Here is a 26,439-nt window from a genome sequence, read left to right as displayed (position 1 = left end):
GTTGCTCAGATCTGTTTTTTTGTTTGGCTGTTCACATTATCCTTTTAAATGTGGCCAATATCAAATTTCAGTTTGAACTGGTCACGGTCTTGAACTGACAAAATGTGCAAAAGAACAATAACAAACACGTCACCGCAGCACACTTTCATACAGAAGTAAACATGGAGGCCACTGAAGACAGCATTTACTCATTCATTTATAAGGTGATGTGCAGCAGAAGCCAGAAGATTTGTGAGCAAGTGATAAGGAGGATGAGGATGAAAATAAAGTGAACATTTTTTTAAATTATGGCTTTCAGAAGTAATGGCTGCTTCTTCAGTACAGAGGTGTGTGTGGATGCGGATTCAGAGCTGTAACACCTCACTGTCCCTCCTCTGACTACCTTTGGGGCTGTTTTGCATATTGCCAGATATTTAAAATGTTTGTAGTGACTCCTTCCAGTGCAGAATTGAGACAAATGTCCATCTAGAGTGACGCAAAAGCCACATGAATTCCGATTTGACTATTCAGACTGAGGTCACTTTGTAAAACATCTGACCTGTATCAGATTTAGGACCAAATACGGTAGTGGCCCAAATCGGAATTTGAAGGATCAGATTCCATGTGGTTTGTGCTGTTCACACTGTCATGACAAAAACAGATCTGAGTCACATATGAGCAGTCTGAACATAGCCTAAGTGGCCAGATAAAAGCTGTGCTTGTCTTTTATACAGACAATATACAAAGTGGGGTCCCCATGATTTTAATGAAATTTGTTACAGTGGAGGAAATCACAACTCATGCACATATATACACTGGGGAACACATCTAAAACAGAAGGTTTTAGAATTTTGAAACCTTTAAACCAAAGAATGTATGCCTTCAAAAATAATTAAATTAAATGTTTCTGCATAAAAATACTATAAATAGCAGTAAACAGTAATAAATGAAAAAAGTCAGTATTTTGTGTGATGACCTTTAACTTAAAAAAAAAAATGTAGTGTTAGCTACAATTTGTGCAGTTTTATAAGGAAATGAGCTGTAAGTGTTACTGAGCATCTTGCAGAACCAGCCATAGTTCTTCGGGAGACTTTGACAGTTGCACTTGCTTCTTATTTTTGCAGCAAAACCCAGCAGCCTTCATTAAGTTTTTTGTATGAAAAGTGGCATCTTATGTAATATGCTGCTTTCCTACCTGACATACAAACTTTTAAATTTGTGCTGAAACACTAATGTTTGGAAATCTAAAATGTTTTTGCACTGACTCGATAATGTAGAAGTCATAAAATAAAAATCTTTAACAAAGTTTGTACTAAAAAAATAGGGGTGCAAGACTATGAAACAATTATTGCACATGCACCTGTGTTTACCTACCACAGTTTACAGGTGGTAGGTAATTAAGCTCACAGTTACAATAACTTAGGACACTAAGAGGCCTTTCTACTGACCCTGAAAAACACCAGAAGAAAGATGTCTAGGGTTCCTGCTCACCTGCATGAACATGCCATAGGCCTTCTGTAGGGAGGCATGAGGACTGCAGATGTGGCCAGAGCAATAAACTGCAGTGTCTGTAATGTAAGACGCCTAAGACAGTGCTACAGGGAGACAGGAAGGACAGCTGATCATCCTTGCAGAGGAAAATTACATGTAACCATGTGTGTCCCCCTGACGAGATCGAGAACATGCAAATGCCTTGGTGGAAGAGTGAAGATCTCACAGCAAGAACTGGAAAATCTGGTGCAGTCCATGAGGATGAGATGCACTGTAATACTAAAGCAGCTGGTGGCCACCAGATATAAATATGTTAAGAAATTGTTAAGATATGTTATTGTTAAGAATTGTTAAAATGTGTATTTTTTTTTATTGTTAAAATATATAAAATCTTAATTAATCAAAAATAAACTAGGCCTATAAATATTGTCAACTTTACTCTAGTGATAATTTGAAGAAAATATGTGCTGTAAGTGGAATGCGCCCAGAATAAACGGCACTCTGAGGCTTAATGAATAGCTGTAATATTATTGTACACATTGAAGTAATGAGCCTAATATTGGAATAGTTGGATTATGTTTGTGAAATGCATCTTTATTTACTAGGTCACCGGTATTTTACTTTTCAGTTAAAGGGGTCCCTGCCTGCAAAACATTGAGAACCCCAGCTTTGCAGTACATATATTTTGTTTTTCAGATCTTAAGTACATGCCAACTGGCTGGTATTAAGTTATTCCCTTTAGATCAGTGGCTCTCAAAGTGGGGTACAAGTCTGCTAAGGAGGTCTGTGGTTTCGTGAAAATCACAACCCACACAAATATATACACAAATATAAGTCCTATATATTATAGTTATTATCTGATTTGACTGGGCACTTCAACTGAATAGCTTGAATCCAATCCTCAATGAAAGTTCACTAATAAAAAAGTTATATGTGTCCAATAAATAGTCAAAATATTAATGAAATGAGCATACTGCATGGGTCTGTGGAATTTATTTTACAGTTAAAGGGCCCCTGGGTGTGAAAGGTTTGAGATCAATATAACAGATTTATAGTAGGTGTGTGCTTTTTTTAACCCACATTGTAGCTACTAAACAACTCACGATGTATTCACGCTGTTCAAACGTCATCTGATATGAGATTAAAATATGAACTCTTTGATCTTGTTAATCCAGAAAAAAAAATAGCTGGTCTATTTTAAAACTTTAACTGGAGTGTGTATTCTGCAGGTAAACATAGCAGCAACAAACCAATCAGGAGCTCATTAACTGTGTTGTCGTTGGAGTATTTGCTGCAGGGTGTGGCAGGACAGACTCAGGGGATTGTGCATGCTGCAAAATCCCTGTTATATATAATTGGGCCCAGGGTGTCCTATATGAACCCCATCCTCTACAGGATACACCCATTCTGAGATTAACACAGTGCCTCATATTCTCTACATCTCTCTCTACACATGCACGCTTATGCAAGCAGGAGGACGTAGCTGATGTCAAATTATTATTGATATAAGCATAAAGCATGTTGTGATGAATGATGTGATGTCAAATCAAATCAGTGCTGAACTGAAATGTGCAGATGACATCATGAACTAAAATTAACCGGTATGAAATACCACATAAAGTCTTAGTTTGGGGTATACAGTATCACATGTTGTATTATTAAAAATCAAATTTTCAAAAAGGCAGTGCAGTTGTAAAAACAGCTTCTTCTGGCTTTCATGTGGTAAAAATTAACCACTTGACCTGCAATTAGTAGATATACTGTCCTACCTCTTTAAATAAAAGAATGTTTTCTTGCATTTTCTTGTACATTCTGTGATTCTACAGAAAACACACACACACTACTTTTTAACCCATTTCTGCACAGTCATGCATTGGAAATTCCATAACTCTCTCTTTTATAGATAATTGACTGTATATTCATGTTGATTTTCATGTAAACATTATGTGGATCACTCCATTTGAAGCCCTCTATATGCCATATTGATTTTTCCATATAACAGTGTCTTTCTTCACTCATCAAATAGAATTTAGTGTCGTACAAATAAACACACAGTCCTTAACCACATCCAGATCTCTAAACCCATACACCATCCATGCACAAGCCTGGTGCTCAGAGCATTTACCCAATAGAAAAAACCTCACTGCTCATGGAAAAGTATTCCAAGTCCAAGTCTACTTGGATCCACACCTAGTTTGAGCTGCAGCGCCTAAGCACGCTGTCTTGTGGGGCTGTGAGATTAATTGTGTGCATCAAAAAAAATTAGAGCGCACAATTTCCACATCTAAAAAAAGCACCAATTGTGGTTTGTGATTTATGCAAAATAAGATCCAGAGCTCACAGGATCGCCTGAGCAGGCGGCTTGGAAGAATTGGGCAGAGATATGAGTGTGGAAATAAACAACGTAATAAACAATGTGACAGAAGGATTTATATATAAAGTGAACGCTTTATATTCCTCCATGTTGTCAGGTATCAGAATGGTTGCAATGGGGATTATTATTTCGAGTTTATTTATCTTGGTGTCAGAAAAATGATGACAGGAAAATTGAAAGACAAATCAAATGAATTATAAAAGCGCAAACTTCTCTATCGAGCATGGTAGCTGTAATGACTTTAAAGATAATACACTTCGATATAAACTATGACATATATATATATATATATATATATATATATATATATATATATATATATATATATATATATATATATATTTGCTTCTGTGAGGCCCTCCCATGAGACAGGTTTACTGGCATTCTGTAGCTCAGGAACTGCCTTTGGCTGTCTGTCTCTTCAATTACTGTCAAAGAACAGAGGAAGTACACAATCCAGTTGAGGCAGAGATAATTCATATCTATAAAAAAAAAAAAAAAAAAAAGTTGTGCACAAGGGAGTGGGAATGTTCAAGAAAGCAGACCTGTGAGTCAGGGCAAATCTGCCAGACAAATCTGTCTCTCCTTATACAACAGTGTAGAAACAGCATTCAATAACAGTGTAGAAACATCTCTCTTTCTCTCTCTCTCTCTCTCTCTCTCTCTCTCTCTCTCTCTCTCTCTCTCTCTTCCTCTCCTTCTGCCTTCAGTTTGCTCTCATCCTGGTCACCATGTGTGGAAAAGAACAGAGCAGGCCAACACAAACTGCTAGCTATTTATGGACGTCTTTCTCATACAGTCTCTCTCTCTGTCTCTCTCTCTCTCTCTCTCTCTCTCTCTCTCTCTCTCTCTCTCTCTCACACACACACACACACACACACAGATTTAGTGCAATCACTATCAGCACCTCTGTATGTACAGTACTCTAACTGTTTTATGTAGGACTTTGTAGGAACGTGAAGAATCTTCCAGCCCAAATTAGATTCTGGCTCTGCGTTGCATATTTTATGAACCTCATCCAAATCATACAAATTGAGGATGTTGTGTGTATGTGTGATTTGTATACTGATTACACACTAAGCCTGTGTTCTCATTCCAAGTGCTATCAGCCAAAAGGCATCTTCACTGTTATCTCTCCTCATTTTAATTGCAAATTTTGGGAGCGAGTTGGTAATTAAATGGAAAATTGCACATTAATTGATGAGACTAAAGATAAAGCTATTCCAATTATTGCGCAGTACTTTAGGAGGCCTCTCAAGTCTCACTCCCTTGTGTAACACACTACCTAACACCACAGCTCTGTAATAATACACAGCCACCAGTGTTTTCACACACACACAAATACACATACACTTTATAATGAGTTATCATGCGGTCTCTCAGGATAAAGGGTGTGCCCTGATTAAACTGTGCAGTTTGCCCTTTTAAAATGCGTCACGCCACTCACGGACATGACACGCACATTATTGATTTCAGTTTATTGACCAATAACAACATATCAACCCAATCCACTGACACACTGCAGCTATCACTCACTCCTACCATTAACCTAATGAACTAAACAGACATGTGTGAGAACACTTTACACATGACACCCTTCCCTCTAAACCACAACACACACAAAGACACACAGACACAGTTAACCACTATATCACATACTGTACATGTGTATAGTGTGAGGACACATCACTGCAGGGAAGCACAGGAAATTGCTGCAAAAGAACCTCCAGATCACATGTATGCTACATAAAACCACTTGCTGTTAATTTTGCCAAGGAGAACAGCATGTGAAAAGGGAAATAAAGAAAAAGGAATGCAGAATTATGCATGGAGCAACATCAAAAGCTCATGAATGTGGAGCAAAGGGAGGAAATTTGGTGTCTAATCAGAGTGTTGTGAATGGCATTAAAAGCTCTGGAACACTGTCTGACTCACTTGCCTCATGTTTTTGACTCCACTTTTCTGTAATATCACACTGAATGTAGTTTCTTGTGTATGTAGAGATTTTTGGATGATTTGTTCATGGTACACATCAGTCTTGTACAGTCACAATCAGCAGCAACCGTGTCATTCAGTTCAATTTGATTGGACTATTTTGTTTAAATGAATTCAGTTTGATTCTGGTGAATTAGACTTAATGTGATTTGATATTGATTCAATTCATCCATCCATCCATTTTCTCTACCATTTTTCCTACACAGGGTCACGGGTAGCCTGGAGCCTATCCCAGGGGACTCGGGGCACGAGGCGGGGACACCCTTGACGGGGTGCCAGCCCATCGCAGGCCGCAATCACACACACTCCCACACCCATTCACACACTATGGACAATTTAGTGATGCCAATCAGCCCACAACACATGTCTTTGGACTGGGGGAGGAAACTCCTGAAGCATGGGGAGAACATGCACACTCCGTGCACACAAGGCGGAGGTGAGAATTGAACCTCCAGCCTCGGAGGTGTGAGGCAAACGTGCTAACCACTAAGCCACCGATTAGATTAGATTTGGCTCTGAGTTAGATTCTGAATTAGAATCATTTTGTGATTTGTTTCTATTTGATTCACTCCAAATACATTCAATTTGATTAAACTTAACTCAATTATCTCTCACAGAGATAATCATTAGGATAACATCTTTTTTTCTTTTTTTTTAAATAATCACTGTGAGGTAAGAGGCATTGTGAAGTTTTTATAGAGATGACTCAGTAAAAGTGTCCGAATGCAGAGCTAAATTCAGAATCAGAGACACCTTAAAGAGATTGACCAGCCAAACTGTATGGCTGCTGGTCGATAATGTAGCGCCATCTGACCCTTCATTAGCCTGTCTGATCACTGAAGATCATTCAGACAAGCAACTTGGGGAGAACAGCTATCGACATAAGTAATGAACCAATGTCTGACTGTGTGTGTCTGTCTGCCTCTCAGCCTTTTTGAGCTTCTTAATTAAACAGTAATAAAAAAAACAACCAGGACTACTGGGGCACAACTGAACATCTTGTCCTGTCTTTTCAATCCATGCTCAATATACAAAAAAGATTATATAATGCTTAACACAGGAAAATACTGTATATTTCAACAAAATGTGAAACAAACACAGCATAAAGAGGACTAATTAGCTCGAGTATCACAAATATCACAGGCATACAGGGAAATCAGGACCTTCCTCAGAGTAAGACGCAAACTCCTGTGGTGCCAATTAAGGGTTTGTATCCAAATAAACATAAATCTGTGGATATGGGGAAGTTAGGTCTTAGATTAGCACTGAGATATTCAATTACTTTGGGCCTTGGCCTCTCTCTAGCAAAAGAGAAAGCACTGGAAACCCAACTCCATCTGTATCAAACAAGGAAGAATGATAATCTCAGACCAGCTCCCTCTTGTTCATATTATCATATTTATTGAGGCATGAAAGGCAAACACTTATCTTAAGTAAGTTTGGGAAGTTTGCTACACAGGAATCCTGGAGTGCAGGAGGAAGTGGTTTTAGTGTTTATAGAGCCCGTTTATCATGTACAGACCGTCTCTCTGTCACAGAGCCAAATTTCACATCTGTCAAGAGCTTTATATCTGTGTACTTGAGCACAGATGGACAGATTATAGCAACAACAGAGATCACCGTGTTCTGAACACACTTATGGGCTTATACAGCAACCGAATGTTTGCAACATTTAATAATAAAAAATAAATAAACAAAAAACACTTCACTCATCACCTGCTTCTAAGCTGAGTAGTAGACACGATCTGATAAATATAAGGATCATAGCTTTAAGGCGTTTGCTCACTAAGCCAGAAGTGTGTCCGATTGCCATTTTTCCGGCTCTCCTTCAGTGTAACCTGCTCGGAAGTCGGCCAGCTGCACATCCTGCAGGGGAACGCAATGAATAATATTAAAACAGCGAGTGCGTTGCAAACGCCCAAATATCATGAATCTTAATGTCTCGAATCAGGGCTTCTCTAAAGTGCATAAATAAAGCAGCCCATCTGAATGTATCTGCTCCATTAGAGGCCAGAGTGTGGGCCCATTTGCGGCGCGCACAGTGCAATGTGGGGGGGCTGAGTCAGAGACGAAAGGGAATTCTGGGGAGGAAGGAGAGGGGAAAAGGAAGGAGGAAAAAGAGAAGCCTTGTGTAGAGGTTGTGGGTCCAGCCCATGGCCTCAGGCCACACACACACAATCCCAGCACTGCTCATTAACCTGTATGAGTTGCAGGTAGGGGATTAAATGTACTGTATTTATAAAAAGAAGGGGAAAATAAACACAGAATAAAAAGCATAAATACACCAAAACAGATGTGCAAAATGGATGTATGCAGTTGCTCATGTTTTGCCAAAAATTAAACACAAACATGCTATTACTTATAAATGAAATGTGTCTTGTTTCTAAACAGTTGCCTAGCTTCAGTGATCTGTTGCTCAAAAGATGTCACAATAACTTCAGTGCATGGGTGTGAAATACCCAGACAGCATCTACAAAGAGGAGATCACTGCACCATCCATCCAATCTATCTCCAATTTCTGTTTCCTTTGTGTTTATGCTAATGATTGTTTGGATCTGGAAATGATTGTGCTGCGGCCTGCTTTTTAAAATTAGATTAAAGTCTTCGTCGAAAATGGGTGCCTTCAAAACTTTGCGTGTAGTGAAATTTTGTAATTCCCCCCAGCCTGATGGATTGCATGCAAATGATCTCATTAGCATAGCTAAAAGCTTTTATTATAATTAGCATTTCCTCAATAGAATGCACAAGCATAGCAAGGATGAAAGTACAAAAAAAAGACGAATTTGCATGTTTACCATTAAATTTCTCTTGTAAAAACTTTAAAGCAAACAATGCGCATTGTATAAATGGATGGAGCAAATTAATGAGGTGCATTCAATAAAGTCGTTTCAGCCAGGCTTTTTAAGGGCTGCTGACGAGGAGACGAGAGTGTTAAGGATATCCTCTGGTTTATTTTAAACAGGTTTCCTGGAACCCTGCTAGAGGAAAAGAGACACGCAGCCACACTGAGTATTCAGGACTCGTCGGCTGTCATTGTTGGGGTTCTTACTCATTCACAGTTTCTATTCTCATTCAGCAGTTCCTTCTGGAACATTTTGGGATCCAGCGGAATTGCTGGAACATCGTGAGCAGCGACACTCAAACATACTGGATGAATGTATTAGAGAGAAATACTTAAAACTAAAAGATGATCAGCGTGTTAGGTAGATGAAGGGTCTGACACAGATAGTCAAAATTTTATTAGAAGCAGTCTCTAAATTTGGTTTGACTGGCAGTCTACATGTGTGTGAATAAATGTATTTCTGTACTTATTTGGATGCATGGCAAAATTATTTAACTGTATTTAATATTTATGGTATCAAAGCTAATATAGAATGCAATATGCGGGACCTGACACCAATTAGTGGTATGCAACATAGAACAAAATAATATGAATAATATGAATAATCTGAAAAAAGGGTATAATATATATATATATATATATATATATATATATATATATATATATATATATATATATATATATATGGCTTGATTCATTACAGTAGCTCATTTTAATTGCCTAAATACAAAAATGCAAAATAAGCCAAGATTACATTCTTATTAATTAGTCTTCTTTCCCTAAAACACACAACCTTTTATGTTTGGCCTCTGGTGTACCATGTGTGGGTCTCAGAGTTAGAGAGTGGCGCGTCCCGTGGTTGACACACAGCACTCACATTTCCTCCCTGAGCTGATAAAAATCGGAATATAGAAGGCTGGAATGCCGCTGAAATTGGAGCTCCAGAGCTCGCATAGAGGGAGGGTAATCTTCAAGAGTTTTGCTGTCAAATCATTCCCCAGTGCTCTCATGTCGAGCCGAGATACGGTACGGGGACAGTAGAGGTTTTATCTCTGTCTTCATCGGCATGGTCGTTTTTTTTTTTTTAATGGATACCTTCTAATCTTAGCACCAGCATGCCAGCTCCATGTCACTTAGCCAGATTTTGGCTCGACAACCAGTGATTGGTGTCAACAGAAGTGGTTTGCGTTAAACCAAGCCTGAAGTCAAAACGTCAAAACATAGGCCGCTCCAACTCATCACACCACTGAAGATGGCTTTTGGTTAGTGACTCACTGACTGATGGAAACAGAAGCTTTTTTCCGACAGATTTGCTACCCACTTAATTTGCCATCAATCAATTTCCACTGCTTGGATGTTAATGGAATATGACGCCTTTGCTGGGAAATGGGCCACAACTGAAGGTCTGCTTTCGGAAAACCATGGGTTTGAACCACAGAGAGTCGTGGGAGAGGGTGGGGAGTGTGCTCAGGCTGAGGAGGTAAAACAATTGGGGCTGGATGGAGAAAGTGGGACAGGTAGGTAGAGAGAGAGTGAGAGAGAGAAAAAAAAGTGAGATACGTGAGAGAACAGCATGGCCATGGCAGTAGGGCAGGCTAGTGACAGAAGGATTACAGAACGGGTGCTCTTCATGAAACAGCATTGCTGTCCCATTCCTCACTTGAAAACTTTGTGTGCATCTATGTGTGTATATGTGTTTGTTTGCATGGAGATAGAGAGAGACAGAGAGAAAGAAAGAGAGAGTGAAAAAGAGAGAAGCAATAGGGGGCTAATGAGAAGGGAGATTATCACACAGAGACTCTGAGCGCTCTGATTGTCAGCAGACTCATAATGAAGAGTTTAGTGTTCGGTTTCAAAAGAGAACCCATAGAAAACGCCACAGCAGGCGCATACACATGGACCAGCCAAGAGGATCGAATGATCACCATGGAGCACATGTGGTGAAGAGGTTAGCATTACAGATGCCTTATAGTACCTTACGGGTATAACAGAGAGGGAGAGAGAGTTGAGAGGTCAGGGAGACAGACAGGAATACAGTTGTTTCAATGACCACAGGCCATGAGGCAGGTTAAAGTGTTATACTTGGTGAGAGGAGCTTTTTGGCAGCAGGCTATTAAGTCCTGAAAGGAAATGGAACTGCAGACAAGGAATAAAAACATTACAGCTCATGTAAAATCTATGACAGATTGTATGTGTCTGTAAAAATAGGCTGTAATACTATACCATGTAATGATGTTATTAGGTTAGAAGAAATAGTCTTTGGCTATACGTACAAATATTTTCAAGATTTCAAGCAAACTTGAACTATATAAACTCAGAACTCTGAAGAAAGGCAAATGCACAAGCATGTACTGTCAGCGTTACGACCTCAATGTTATTCAGCGTGTTTTAACATGGAATTAAATTTGTGCCAAATATTGAAGGTAACTTTTCAAGAAACTAACAGAAATATCCAATAAGAAAGAAGAAAACACTCTGAAACTGACAACAGTGAACTCAGTGGCATAAATTTGACATGGTCTTCAAATACACAGCATTCTTTGTTAACAGTTTTCTAAGCTTCATTTTCGCTAATCACAGTTTATGAATGCGCAGCCAGAGTTTTCGTTTAAGTTTACATCCGCCATTCTGGCACAAATCTCACCTGTGGGTGGGCTTAGCAGCAATTTACTCTCATTGGCTAGTGAGATATGGATCACCCAGGAAGTAGAGACAGTGGCGTAATTTTTTGAAGAGTGTTCTGGAAGCAGCTCTCTGTATACAGTAGTTATATTGTTTGTACTTTGTAGTGGAAATTACTTACTTACTTAGTATCAGTATATTTAGTAATAATTAATATCTGAGGTTTGGATAGTCTATAATATGACTATTTTTTCGAGATGAGCTCTCAGGAGCGGCAGCGGCGTCATCATCGTCATCATCCTCCTCCTCAGATGGACGGTCAATCTGTCTATCCAAATCTCACTAGCCAATGAGAGAAAATCACTGTTAAGCCCACCCACATGTGAGATTTCAGTTTCAGAGTGTTTTTCTTCTTTCTCATTGTATATTTTTGTTCATTTCTTGAAAATGTTTTTTTATTATTATTGAAAAGAAGGTAAGAAGAAACCTAACTCAATAATTCTCAGTTCAATCTTGAATTGTAACAGTGGCTCCACACTGGATAGGACGCCAAGCCATTACCGGGCACCATGCACACACACACATTCACATACTCATTCACTCCCAGGGGTGGTTTAGCATAGCCAAAGTCACGTACTGCCATGTTTTTGAGAACCCAGAGGCCCCACATGGGCACAGGAAAAACAATAAAAACTACTTAGGTACAGTAATCTAAGATCACGATCGACCCAGGGACCTTTGGGCTGTAAGGCAGAAATGCAACCAAAATTATTATAATTTTTTTTTTAATCTTTTCAAATTTGTAACATGAATAGGAACAGTTTTGCCCCCTTAATGTTAGTCAGTGTGCATTGTATATGCAGAATGAATGCAAAGATTGTGAATGTTATCAGATACAAAGCTTTCCATTGCTATCCTTCAATTTAATGGCAATTAAACTGATTTGTCACCTTGTTCAGTCAGAAACAACATTTCACTCATATTTTCCTCAGTTGGTTTACTCTTGTGTATATACAGTATTATTAATGTTTTTCAGTCATTAGCAGCATATTAGGATGCATGTAAACCTAGCTATTGTGGGACATTAAATATAATTTATAATTTAATTTATAATTAAATCTAACACATATAATTTTACACATACACCGTCCTTCTCAGATAGACTTTTTTTCCCTTTTTTTTTATTTCAGCTCAAACAAACAATGTTCAGTTTCATTTCTACTGAACATTTCTACTGAACATTTCGGCTAAACATTTCTAGTGAACATTTCTAGTGAACATTTCTGCAGAACATTTCTAGTGAACATTTCTGCTGAACATTTCTGCTAAACATTCCTACTGGACATTTGTACTGGACATAGAGATATGTCTATCTCAGAGTCTATCTCAGATAGACTTTAAATTCAACTTGTATTGATCCTAGTGAAGTGAGAGATATTTTACTACGAAACAAACAGGTTAAGAAGAGAAATACACAGAAGTTTCACCACAACTAGTATGAACAGTGAAAACCACCAAGTCGTAGAACTCTCAGCCTCAAATGTATTACAAAGATTTTTGAAAAGCCAGTGGCTGCTGCCATGACACCTTTTTCTGTTTTTCTATTTCTGGGTGTTCTATTATGATTTGACTCTGGAAGCCATAAAGGACACTAAGCTAATCCATTTTGTCACATTTGAGTATATCGGCGAAGTGAACTTGTATGCTGAATGTGAATGCTTAATTAGTCAAGGCAGAAAGATTTACCCACTCCATGGTATTTGCTTCGCTAACGCTTCCCACCCACAATTTTCAAGTCATGTAGGAGTTCATTATCTACTGCCTGTGTGGTCTCATATAAAGCTTTAATGGAAAAAAAAGGAATAATTAAGTAATATCCTACAAGCAAGAGTGCTGTTGTATTGAATATCAGCACAGTATCAGTGCTGATATTACCTACAACAGCACGACTGCGAGTGTGATATTGCTTTTATACACCAGTTCTATAAAGAAGAGTCATTTCTGACACAATATGGTCAAATATGTAGATTATTTTCACTCGGTCAACAAAAACAGCTCCCAAAGAAGCCATAGCTGGATGGAGTACTGGCTGCACCGACTGGTAGCCTTTAGTACGTGTAGTAACGGTTTCAATATAACAAACTATTGAACACAGACAGGCAGAGTGACATAAACAGTGAAATGTACCAGTGCTGTTATATTAATATCAGATTAGGGGACCAAAACTAACTTATGATCAACATTTATCAACATAGTGAGTTTGAATTACCATAATTACAGAGTATAATCATTACCAAAACTTTTAGAAACCTATCAGGAATCTTTTGCATGGTTTGGACTATGAAAAGATTTACACATAATGTTATATAATTATTCATAAAATGAGGCTCAATATCTGTGAATTCTGAATACTTGCTCTTTGGCCATCTTTTTTCATGACACTTGTACAAACCTCGAAGCACTAGACATCTTCCTACTCATTCATGTGTACTCAAGTTAATTACAACAACAACAATAACAACAACAACAACAGCAATTATTCCTTTACTCCAAAATGGAACAGTGTTGATGACAAAGAGGGAAAAAAAAACACTTATCCAATCAACAGCTAACTGTTGCATAAATAACAATATCACCAATATGACGGGGAAGTAATGGATTAATTTAGTAATTTATATAATGTGTTTTGTGTGTGTGTGTGTATGTGCGTGTATGTGTGTGTGTGTGTACAAAAGTGTACAAGATTTTTAAAGTGTACCAAATATTGAACTCTAATATTAAGTATAATGTTTTCACATAGAAAACACAATTGTTTACTGTTATTATATTAGACATCAAAGAAAATATGTCTAATGGAATAATGTTGCTTCATCAAAAACATGTTCTGAATACTGCTGATACACACGGATGAGACAGGGGACATGTTTTCCATTTTTTTTCTCCATTTCCTAAGCTTACAGTCTGGGTAGATGATATACTGCTATGGCCCAAAGCTAGATAAAACAGATCACACAGCTGTGTGAAATCGCTATTTCTATATTATCCACTAAAATGCAACAATGCCAATATAGTATATGGAATACCATGCTCTCACTTTATTTAGCCTCCAGTCATAGCCTCATATCATCTACCAATTTCATTTTATTTTCTGCTAAATACACAATACAATTCCCCTTGCCTACTGTGACTGTCAGTGTAAACAACATTACGGCTGTAAATACAAACCCAGTTTCTGCTACGAATCATGATGATATTTAGATGTCAAAAAGGTGCATAGATCTGCCCTGAGAATTCTACTAAATTCTATACTAAATTATACTATACTATACTAATACTAAATTCTACTAAATGTAAAATGTGAGATTTACAATTCTGTATTGATCACGCCTGACTTCTGGCAAAAAAAAAAAAAAAAAGTTAAATGTGAATGGGTAACACCTGGAAAGAAGGAACAAACAATAAGAGAAAGAGTCCAGAGTACAGGCAAAATGAGCATGGCAAGATAATGAGACCGTGTTTGCTGCTCTTGGCCCCTGCAGCTGATGTTTGTCTTTGTGCGCAGCCCGGAGCTTCAGTGAAAGGAATCCTTGGAAACTCCAAACAATCCAATATTAAATTTCCTGTGCAATGCCATGGGGAGAGAAGGAAGCATGCATTGGGGAAAACGAAGACGGAGCGATGGAGATAGAGCGAGAAAGAGGAAACAGAGGAGAGATTCCAGAGAATGAGAAAATGAAGAAGAAAGAGAGAGGGGGTTAGGAAGGAGGAAGAGAGAGAATCGTAGAAAGGAAGAACGAATATGGACTGGGAATTGGAGAGGCTGTTTTGAATGGAAAGCCCCTCTGTCCATCCTCGGCTCTGAGCCAAGTCTCTAACCTGCAGGTGCATCAACAACTGTGGCTGGCCAACTAGCTCCCTCACATCTAATATTACTCTGAGAGCTTCCATGTGGACCTCAGGCAAAAAGACACATTCCTCTTGGTATCTTTAATGTTTTAAATAACACAGCCTAATTTAATGATTAAAACCATTGCTGAATATTTATTTTACTGAAAATGAGGGATCCTTCCATCAAGAGTTGTGATTCATATTTCACAGATTGTAATTTAAGGTGTGTGTGTGTGTGTGTGTGTGTGTGTGTGTGTGTGTGTGTGTGTGTGTGTGTGTGTGTGTCTGTGAAATGACTTTCTGACTTTGTAAATATTTGCTAGAGTAACTCCACTTCTTTTACACTCCGAGTACTGCTGTAATACATATCTGAGCGAGGACGTCCAAGGAAACGAAACATACAAATGTGTACACTTAACTACTTAATTACACACTTGAAGTTGGATGTCTTCTTTAAAACAAGTGTTAAAACAATACGCTTTACAGGCATAACAATAACATTGACTAATACTGAATTCAAGTTTGCAGAGTTTAAAACACTTCTAGAAAATAGTCAGACATTCCTGTTGGCCTTTCCTCTCTCTGTCTCTCTCTCTCTCTCTCTCTCTGTCTCTCTGTATATGGGTGTCTGTGTATAGAAAGGGCATGTCCAGCATACTGTTCTGTCTGGGCCATCTGGAGTCAATTAGGCCTAAGGGATATGAGATCCCTGTGCTGCAGCGGCCTGGCTGGGTGGCCTGGCTGCACACACTAACTTTCAGCAGCTCAGGGTGATTGATAGGAGGCCTCGTTTGCTAACTCCCAGAGCAGAACCTACACACACACTATTGTTGTTTCACCTCACTATTTCTCAGACCTTAACACACACACACGTGGTCACTCAACTACTACTGACTATTGAGGTCAAACACTACCACTACTACTACTACTACTACTACAACAACACAGGGTATACGCCAAACTTGCTGTCATCACTGCAAATACAGAGTAATTCCCTGCTGAAAAGTCAGTCCAGCTACCATCTACCACAACACAGACCAAGCTGGTCAAACTGGTAGACCTTCTATGCAAGCGTTTATCCATTTCTGAATTACTGCTACTAATGTTACTTTATTAACAGTAAGGCAATTATACATTAAGGAAGTTGGAAACTTACCAGTTTGCAAAGATGATCTACCAGCTTGACCAGCTTTGCATTTTAAGTGAAAATATAGACAAAGAAGGCAACATTTGCTTAAATTACTCACTTTAGATATTTACTTCTGACTTCATTACCATTTGCTAAAGTTTTATGTTCATCTACACCACTCTATGTGCTGACTGTCATATTTCTTATTTATTTGTGTTTCTGTAAGGTCTCAGAATACTGCATGATCTCAGAACACACCAGAGTCAGAGGTGACACACTGTCTGGCTAGGCATGCCTCTCTTCACCTCTTCTCTGAACATAAGCTGTCATCTCCATTTCTGAGAGGTAGCTGGTGAAAACTTTTCAGAAGTTATGCTTCTGGGGTTTTTTGTTTTTGTGTTGTTGTTTTTTTTTTTGAAAAGCTTATCTGAAGATCTGAAAATTTTACTAAATTTTGGAAACCAAAAATGTACTCAAGTGAAAGTACAAATTTGGCTACTTTTAAATGTACTCAAGTTTTAAAAAGTAAAAAATGTATGTTCTTAACTGATGAAATTGAGTTTAATGGCATGTTTTTCATGTGAAAAGTAACTTTAATTAAGTATCTAAAACTGCCATTCAATTTGTCTGTTTACTGGTCATACGCATGACTAATGCTACATAATTTTTTAACAAAATAATCAGAAATAAGATTAATATCATTTAATTAACTGACATTTTCCATTAGCTATAATTTGACGTGCTGACTAGCCAGTTAATGCTAGCTAATGGAATCAATGCTAGTCCAACCTGGCATTTCTGAAGAAATCAGGCTTACTTAAATTAAATTAGATGGACTTCATGCCTTCTAGAGATGTCTCGTTTTAAATAAATACAGTCAGGTCCATAAGTATTTGCACACAACCACAATGGATTTGAAATGAAGCAATTGAGAGGTGCTTGAATTGTAGAGGTTCAACTTTAATTCAAGGGGTTTAACAAAAATATTGCATTAACTGTATAGGAATTGCAGACATTTTTTCAGAGACCCTGCATTTTCACAGGCTCAAATGTAATTGGACAAACTAACACAATCATAAATATTAGGATTATTTTTAATACCTGGATACAAATCATTTGCAGTCTGGAACCCATGGACATCACCAAACACCAAGACTGACTGTATACTGTATATGCTTACTCCAGCATGTTGAAACAGTTTACTAAGGTAGGGCCATGGGTGTTCATCATATACCACATTGTAATTTTGTGAATTATCCATATTCAGATGCATACAGATAGCTATAGCATTAACTACACCATGTAGCATGAGATGGTCACAGCAGATGACAAATTGGTGTGATTCTTGATACTTTTTTCTACACTAGTGAACTTGATTGGATGTTAAACTGAAATGATTGGATGCTATACCAAGCCCATTCAAGTGATATACTGTATAGTGTACCGTTATTGGTTGGATGAGAGAAGAAGAGAGCATTGAGAAGTACTTTGAGAGTCTAAATAAAAATGTAAGGAGTTAAAAGTACTTTATTTTTTCATGGAATGTAATTAGGTAAGATAAGATTCACTAATACTCAAGTAAAGTATTAATAGACCATAAAGACAGTAATATAAAAAAAATAAGTATTTTCCAGCCCTGTCTGAACAGATTTAGCAGTAGGTTGCTAATTAAATGCCTGACTTCTTTGTAAGATTTCAGATGTATGTATAATAAAAAATTTAGAACCTTATATTTGCTGTATCAAAATCCTATTTTTGTTTATAAAAAAAAAAACAGAAAATGATTTTATCATGGCAACATCGTGTAATCTAACGCTGCAGTTTGGGTGAATTTTAGTTCAGACACTCAACAGACTTTCTCTGTGACTAGAAATGGCTAGAAAGTCTCTGTAGACTTATCAAAAGCAGTACCTTCTGCTTGTAAACAGTACATGAACAGCAAACGCTTCCAAATGAATGACTAACTTATCGTGGAGGAAACTGAAACATAGCAATGTGAGATTGACCTGTTTCTGTCCAGTATATTGCAAACGGTATGACTGTCAACACCGGATGTTTACTAAGTTCCTAAAAGCTTTCACATGATACTTTATTATTCATCATACTTTTTACTAGCTTGCTGTCTGGTTGCTAGCTAACAGGCATAGCTATAAACTTTCTAACTGCATTAAGCTTTTGCATGAAACAGACAAACAAGAAGAAACTGAAGGCAACTTCTGTAAAGGCCTGGCAAAGCATCTCAAAGGAGGAAAATCAGCATTTGATGATGTCCATAGGTTCCAGACTTCAGGCAGTCGTTGACTGCAAAGGATTTGCATCAAAGTATTAAAAATAATCCTAATATTTATGATTGTCCGTTTGTCCAATTACTTTTGACCCTGTGAAAATGGAGGGACTGTGTAAAAAAAAATGGCTATAATTCGTAAATGGTTAGTGCAATATATTTGTTAAATCCCTTCAATTAAAGCTGAAAGTCTACACTTCAAGCAGATCTTGATTGCTTCATTTCATATCCATTGTGGTGTTATATAGAGGCAAAATTACGAAAATTGTGTCACTGTCCAAATACTTATGGACCTGACTGTATAACAGTAATGTACAACGAGGCAGTTTAATTGATTGAACCCTCACAGTTTTAGGCATACAGTAAGTGTGGGCTTTAGAAACTACCTATCATTAACATGAGCTATCATCTACCAGAACATGCTAACATTACCCTAGCAGGTTATCAATATTGGGTAAAATCAAAAATTCATAATAATCTAGCCAAAATTTTATCATCATCAAGGTATGTATGGGGTGGGGGGTGGGTTTGTTTTCGGTGTTTGTACTTTTTAATTTTGTATTCTTTTGTTAGTATAAAAAGAAAAAACTGTGAATGATTGTTGCTGTGTGTCAGTCGGTTTGTTTTTTTTCTCAATAAAACTTTATTGGAAACATCATCAAGATATGCGTAGGAAGATAGCTTTGGATATATATGTTATGGTTTCTTAAAGTAAAAGCAGAAGAACCCAATTCTTGCAAAAACCTGATTTTTCATCATTCTTGGTTTCCACTTGATTTTCAAGCCGGCTGTGGGGATTTGTGCTCATTCAGCCACAAGAGCATTAGTGAGGTCAGACAGGGGTGTAGCCATCATTTCAGGTGGGGGGGGGTGGGTGAGGTGGGGCGTGTTAGAATGTCAAGGGTATTCTTTTTTTCTGGCCTTTGTCTAATTCATGGGTTTCATCTCTTCTTGCTCTTAATTGGTTTAATATGCAATTTATGATTCTGTACTTGCATCTTATATTGTATATTGCACTTTATTATTTAAATATTGCAAACTGTCTTTAGTGTGCATTGTATTGCATATACATAGCATACAATATAGAATATATACTTGTATATTCACACACTATTTAATTCTATTCTATTCTATTCTATTCGACAGTCCACAGTTCAGAAAAGAAATGTCACTAAAATCACACTGTTGAAAAGAGATTGTACTTGAACTAAACTAACAAACATAGGAGACCTTGTATCAGTACAATAACATGTTATGTCAACAGTAAAAGAAACACGAATACCACATGCCAAAAAAACTTACACTGCCCGACTTAGTAAAAAAGGAATTAATGTTTTTTTGCCACTTTGAGCTCATTGAGACCTCTGAGCACTCAGCGCGGGTGTGAGCATGGGTGAGACACGTGACGTGAGTGACCAATTGTCATGGCAACGTGAGGTCACGTAAAGACTTATAGACAGGTACATGTATAGAAATCAAAGATACACAAACTGGCCATGGCCAGTGAAAAAGTGCAGGGGAGAAATTTACATCCCTGCAGATTCTATGCTGATGAGGTCAGGCCCTGGTGTTGGAAGAGGAGGCCTGGGGTGCAGTCAGCGTTCTGATTCATCCCAAAGGTGTTCAGTGGGGTTGAGATCAGGGGTCTGTGCAGGCCTCTCCAATTCTTCCATTCCAATCTTGGCAAACCATATCTTCATGGACCTCATTTTGTGCACAGGAACATGCTGGGACATGTCTGGGCCACTTATTTCCACAGAAAGGGAAACTGTAATGCTACAGCATACAAAGACATCCTCTACAATTGTGTGCTCAATCTTTTGTGGCGAAAGTCTGTAGAAGGCCCAGATATGGGTGTGAAGATCAGGTATCCACAAACCTTTGGCCATATAATGTATATCAGTTTATATATACTGTATATACTATATATATATTAGTTTTACAGTATCATTACAAAACTTTGAACAACAGGAACACCATTTAGTTTATTATTCATCATAATCCATCTTTTTTTATATATATATATATCTAGCTGTAGTATAATCAGTTAAATCAGTCCCACCATTTAATGCTGGATTCACAGAGGCCAGATTAACCGATTGAAGGATTTGCTAACATGATGGCTGTCTCTCTTTCTCCTGTGCATGTGTCCCTCTCTCCCTGTGGTATTGCTGAGGAAATTTAATACTGTGTTGTATGGACTGTGGTGTTCTGCTCAGAATGAATTACAGGACTGAATGTTTATGCACACTGCTTTGTTCAATGGGTCTATTGTAATAATTGTGATTAACACTGGTGTACTTGTTATTACACAGTGTAATAACTTAATGTAGATTATACACTTTATCTCTCAGCTGCACTATGATTTAGCATAGTAGTGTATTCTGAAGGCATGCACATGTACACATGTAAAAAAAAAAAAAAATTCTAATCTTCTTGATTGAGGATAATTAAGGTTTGTGTCCTTAAAGGTCAGAGCTGTTGAATTCTTCGAATCAAATTGGCCAGAAGGTATTGATGAATTTTCTGTTCACTGGAGTCTCCAGTGTCAGCACGTTGTCTAGGTTTGTAAATGACTGTTTATAGCTGCTATAACATAATTCATTATGTTATAATCATTATACACTATACAAAATAAAAATCATTATAGTATAAGAGGAGTGAAATACTTCATGATTTATTCTTTACTTTGCAGAGTGTCTTATACTTATATATAACAGAAAGAAAAGCTTTGTTTTATTCTTTTAACATTTTGTGAACAGACTAGTCTAAATAGTGATGGGTAAATGCCCAAAAATATGACATAACAGCACACTTAATTAAACCTTTTTAAGTTTTAATTAGTTTCAATTAAACCTGCACTATATTAAAGTAATACACAAATTATTTTAAGCGCACTACTTAATCAGACACTCATTCTAATGACTTGAAATTTGGGATAACAAATAATATAATGGGATATAGTATAGTGATTTTGTTAATAGTCGCTCATTCAAATAAACTGATCTTTGACTACCAGAGATACATTACAACACAAAATAGCCACACCAATTTTTCTTTCTCTTGTCCACAGAAATATTTGGCATCATTATTAACAAATATTAAGCAAATGGACGCATTTCCATCAGAATCTCCAACAGTATCACAATCTGAACAAATCAAGAAGATACATCATGTACCAGGGCCTAGCTCCCCAGTCATGTCCCAGATACTGCTCAGTCATCCAGACATCCAACACAAGCCATAAAAAAAAAAACTGTAACATTTCGGAAAAGTTGCGAAAGATAACTGAAGAACTTGCAAAGCATCTAATAAACAATGTCTCAGCATGTGACTGCATGCAGTTCTGTGAGGAGCAAGCGAGAGACCTGTAGCTTCAGGTTAATCCCTTCCTGCTAAATGAGCAGAAAAGAGATGGTGGGAAATAAGGAAATGTGACAGAGAAAAGACAAGACTTTTAGTGAGAGAGAGAGAGAGAGAGAGAGAGAGAGAGAGAGAGAGAGAGAGAAAAAAAAAGAAAAATGAGAGAAAAGGCGACATTTCGAGTAAATGGCATCCAAAACCCACTCCAATTATCTTTGGCAGCCATGCCAGTGAGGCTGACTTAATTAAAGAGAGAGAGACGAAAGAGAGAAGGAGGGGAAAGGCATAAGGAGAGAGAAAGAGAAAGAGCGATTGAGGGGACAAACTCATGCGTATCAGGCCTGCACACAAAGCCGAAACGTCCACCACTCTCGTCTTTTCAATTCCACCTCAAAGGCAGTCGGAGAAATAATAATGATTATAATAAAATAGAGGAGACTGGGCCATTTTTTATGAGCAGCATAATTGCGCAAGTTATATCCAGTGTTTCTCTCGCTTTGTTATCATTCAGATAGGACAGAAACACCTATAATAGAGAATTGAAATGATTTGATTCCACGTTAAATCCCCAATAATCCTCTTGTGCCTTTTTCCTGTCTGCCTCCAACATTGACCTTTTCTGCTGGAAGCCTGTTGCCATGGAAACAACCCCCCCCCCAGCCCCACCCCCCACCCCCAATTGTATGAACTAAAGTACATGCACAAATTCAGTATAACACAACAAACATACATAATTCATATAAGTGAGTGCACCTTCAAGTTTTGCTTAACACTGTAATAGCTTTCAGGCCTTAGGTATTTGGGGAAGCAAGTCTATTTGAAAGAAGTTCATTTAAATTAAGTGAATAATAAAGCAATTAAGGAAAACGGTAAAACTCTGGAGATACACAAGCTTGTTCACTTGTACTTGTACTTAAGTTGGAGTGTAAAGTTCACAGTAGTCATTAGTGTAACTAACTGGCTAATTAATTTCATTCATAACACAACATGTAGTAAGACTCCCCATAAAGTAATATCTAAGCACATAATATTAAAAGTTCATGTTTGTTGCCTTGAACAGCAACATTTTTTTAACATCATTATCTCATTCTTCACCTTGGAATAAGACCTATAATGTGTTTGATATTATTATTATTATTATTATTATTATTATTATTATTATTATTATTATTATTATTATTATTATTATCATTATTATTATTATTATTAATAATGATGATAATAATAATAATAATAATAATAATAATAATAATAATAATAATAATAATAACAACAACATCCAATATTCTTCATATTGTGCATATATCTCACTCAAAAAAGAAAATATGACTGATCATGCATACATCCAGCCAGCCATTTTCTCTACCACTTATCCAACAGGCCTGGGAGTCTGGAGCCTATCCCATGGAACTCAGGGCACAAGGTGGGGGACACCCTGGACGGGGTGCTAAAAGCATAAAATGTTAAAAGCATAAAATTGATTCACTTCATTTCTGACATTTCAACAACTACCAGTGCTATCAGTTCTACTATTAATGTTATGTCCATTGTCGTTGAAGTGTGTTGCCACTCAAAAAAGGATAAATTGTCCATTCCTGATGATGTAAAGATCCTCAACTAAATGATATTCTCTAGGTTTTTGCAATGTGCAGTTGACTGCTTCTCTTGCACAAGATACAATATACAATTTTAGCAGTGATGAATGAGTTGTGATAGATGCCAATCTGGCCTTATAGGGTCTGTGATTTAAGTGTTTGTGATTTTAAAAAGAACGGCTGATTACAAGAACACTAAAGCAGTTTTGCTTCAAGTCTTCTGACATGCATTTGTCATTTGTTTAATGTTGTTTTTTTGTAATGAATATAGAATTATATTATATATTATTTGAATTCCTTTAAAATGTAGAAGTGACTGGATCATCGTATTTATAAAAAAATATTCACACTTTCCTGGAGGAAACAGTCATGCTCACTGTAAATGTTTTTCTCCTAGAAACTGTGAGTAAGGAATGGAAGGTTTGACTGAGATGTGAAGAGTTGTATATAAATAAGAAAGTGAGTCTGTATGTTTATAACAGATGGCAATATTCCAAGACAAATTTTCTTATTGAATTGCCTTGTCTAAAGAAGTTATGCTTGAGCCAGGTTTTGTAATACACCAGGGCTGGATGGAATTTGAAGGGAAGTTAAAATTTTTATTATTTTTTTTCAACAGCTGGAACTCTTCAAGTGTAGCCATGTTAAAAATTATCCGAGAGATCATGTGGGTACATTATGTGTACTAAATAGTTTTAAAAAACCTTTTCTCAATAAATCTAAAGAAGTGTGCATAGAAATGTCACAATTAATGCTCAAGTGACACTGACTAATTCTGAAAATAATACTTAGAATTCAGATTGAAGCATGTTTTGATTCATTTAAAAGAATATAATTGGCATTGGAATATCATTACCACAATTTCCACATAACATGGTAGTTTGGATTTTGTATTGTGTAAAACTGGTGCATAGTCCCAAGCGGTAGATAAAAGTATGTAGTACTGTACGTTAAATAAATAAATAAATAAATAAATAAATAAATAAATAAATACAAGAAATTTAGATAACATAGATCACTCTGACATAGATTGTCTAAGTTAACAAATCAAAACTCATTACTGGTTATTACATATTCTTTTCTGTTATTGTTATGCACCTCTTCTCATGTAATGTCATTTTTAAAAAAGTTAAACCTCAAGTGTATATATAAGATGTATCAAGGCAAGCAGGAGGCATCTGGCTGCAAAGGCCCCTCCAGACGGAGTGTGGGAGGCAGATCCATAATTCAGCTATAACGTGTGAGTACAAAAATAAACACTTTCACACATGACAATGGCCATCTCAGCTATACTTACAAAGTAGGACTTACATACTTACAAAACTCTGTAGCTCAGTGCAGTGTAAACTTAACTTAAATTTAACAAAAATCATGTGGCAGCAGCGCAATGCATAACATAATGCTGATACACGCCAAGAGCTTCAGTTAAGGTTCACATCAAGCATTGAAATGGGGAAAATGTGATCTCAGTGACTTTGTGGCATGGTTGTTGGTGCCAGATGGGCTGGGTTGAGTATTTCAGAAAATGCTGATCTCCTGGGATTTTTAGTCTGAACAGTCTACAGTTTACACATGGTGTGAAAAACAACACACACAAAAAAAACATCCAGGGAGCTGTAGCTCTGTGGGTGGAAATGCCTTGTTGATGAGAGAGGTCAGAGGAGAATGACTAGACTGGCTTCATCCGACAGGAAGGATATGGTGATTCAAATAACCACTCTTTATAACCTTGGTGAGCAGAGAAGCTTCTCCAGAATGCAGAACATATCAAACCTTGAGGTGGATGGGCTACAACAGCAGAAACCACATCAAGTTCCATTCCTGTCAGCCAAAAACAGGAATCAGATTCACAGACTCACCAAAACTGGACAGTTGACGACTAGAAAAAGACCAGGTGACATTTTTCCAATTGTCAACTGTTTTTTCCCCCTTAATTGTGCATTTACTTTTTTACAACTACCCTAATCATATCCACCTGATACTCAGATTCACCTAATGGCTTGATTAACTGACGCAGACACAATAAGGAGACTTTAAGTAATTAAAAATGGTGTAAGATAATGGATTGTTATAACAAAGAATAAATTTAAATGATCAGTCCCAACCAAAGGAATATTCTGGGAAAACGTCTTTGGTTAACACTGGACATCAGTAAATGTGTCTTCCTTCTAGGTCAACTGACTTAATTGTAAACTATTTTTGAAACCCTTAAAATGACTTGCTTTCTTTAATAGTTTTGGCCAGTTGTTTATAATTGTTAAAGTTGTTCCTACTTAAGATTAACAAGGCACGTAAAGTGAAACAAAAGCAAGTTTTGTTTCATTGTCGAAATCCATGAGGAGAAATGAGTTTGAAAGCAGACTAAGAGAGGCTTACGCTGAGCAGATGTGTCTGTTGAGTAGAGCCAAGGCCCATACTGAGCGCTTTGGGCCAAAAACACTGAGGGTCTGGGCTGGAGCCGAGAGATAAGACGGCCTCCAGAGACCTCAGTGCAGAGAGAGAGAGAGAGAGAGAGAGAGAGAGAGAGAGAGAGAGAGAGAGAGAGAGAGAGAGAGAACATGAACACAAACATGAGAGAGAGAGAGAGAGAGAGAGAGAGAGAGAGAGAGAGAGAGAGGAGAAAGACAGACAGACACACAGAACTGCCTGGCTGGTCTGTAAGGCCAAATGCAAGTTCTCTCTCTCTCTCTCTCTCTCTCTCTCTCTATGTGGGTGTTGGTCTAGATCTTTCTTTCTCTCTGCACTGCTTCTTAACTTCAATTATAATATCATCCTCTATTAACCATTTCTCAGCCTCACTCTGAATTTTCACAGTTCTTTTTCACTCATCCATGATCCCTCACTCATTTACCACTCTTTCCATAACTCCTCAAAACT

At 37.4% G+C, this 26,439-nt stretch overlaps 1 protein-coding gene across 6 annotated transcripts in view; it reads right to left on the bottom strand.

The window, feature by feature from the left end:
* pknox2 (pbx/knotted 1 homeobox 2) overlaps nt 1–26,439 on the bottom strand; it is an 82,018-nt gene that overhangs the window by 31,488 nt on the left and 24,091 nt on the right. The gene's annotated exons all lie outside the window — the stretch shown is intronic.

The sequence above is a fragment of the Ictalurus punctatus genome, chromosome 16 (assembly GCF_001660625.3).
Source record: "Ictalurus punctatus breed USDA103 chromosome 16, Coco_2.0, whole genome shotgun sequence".
In the NCBI taxonomy this organism is placed as follows: Eukaryota; Metazoa; Chordata; class Actinopteri; order Siluriformes; family Ictaluridae; genus Ictalurus; species Ictalurus punctatus.
Note: the sequence above shows the minus strand (reverse complement) of the source record. Positions and strands in the feature narration are given on the sequence as shown.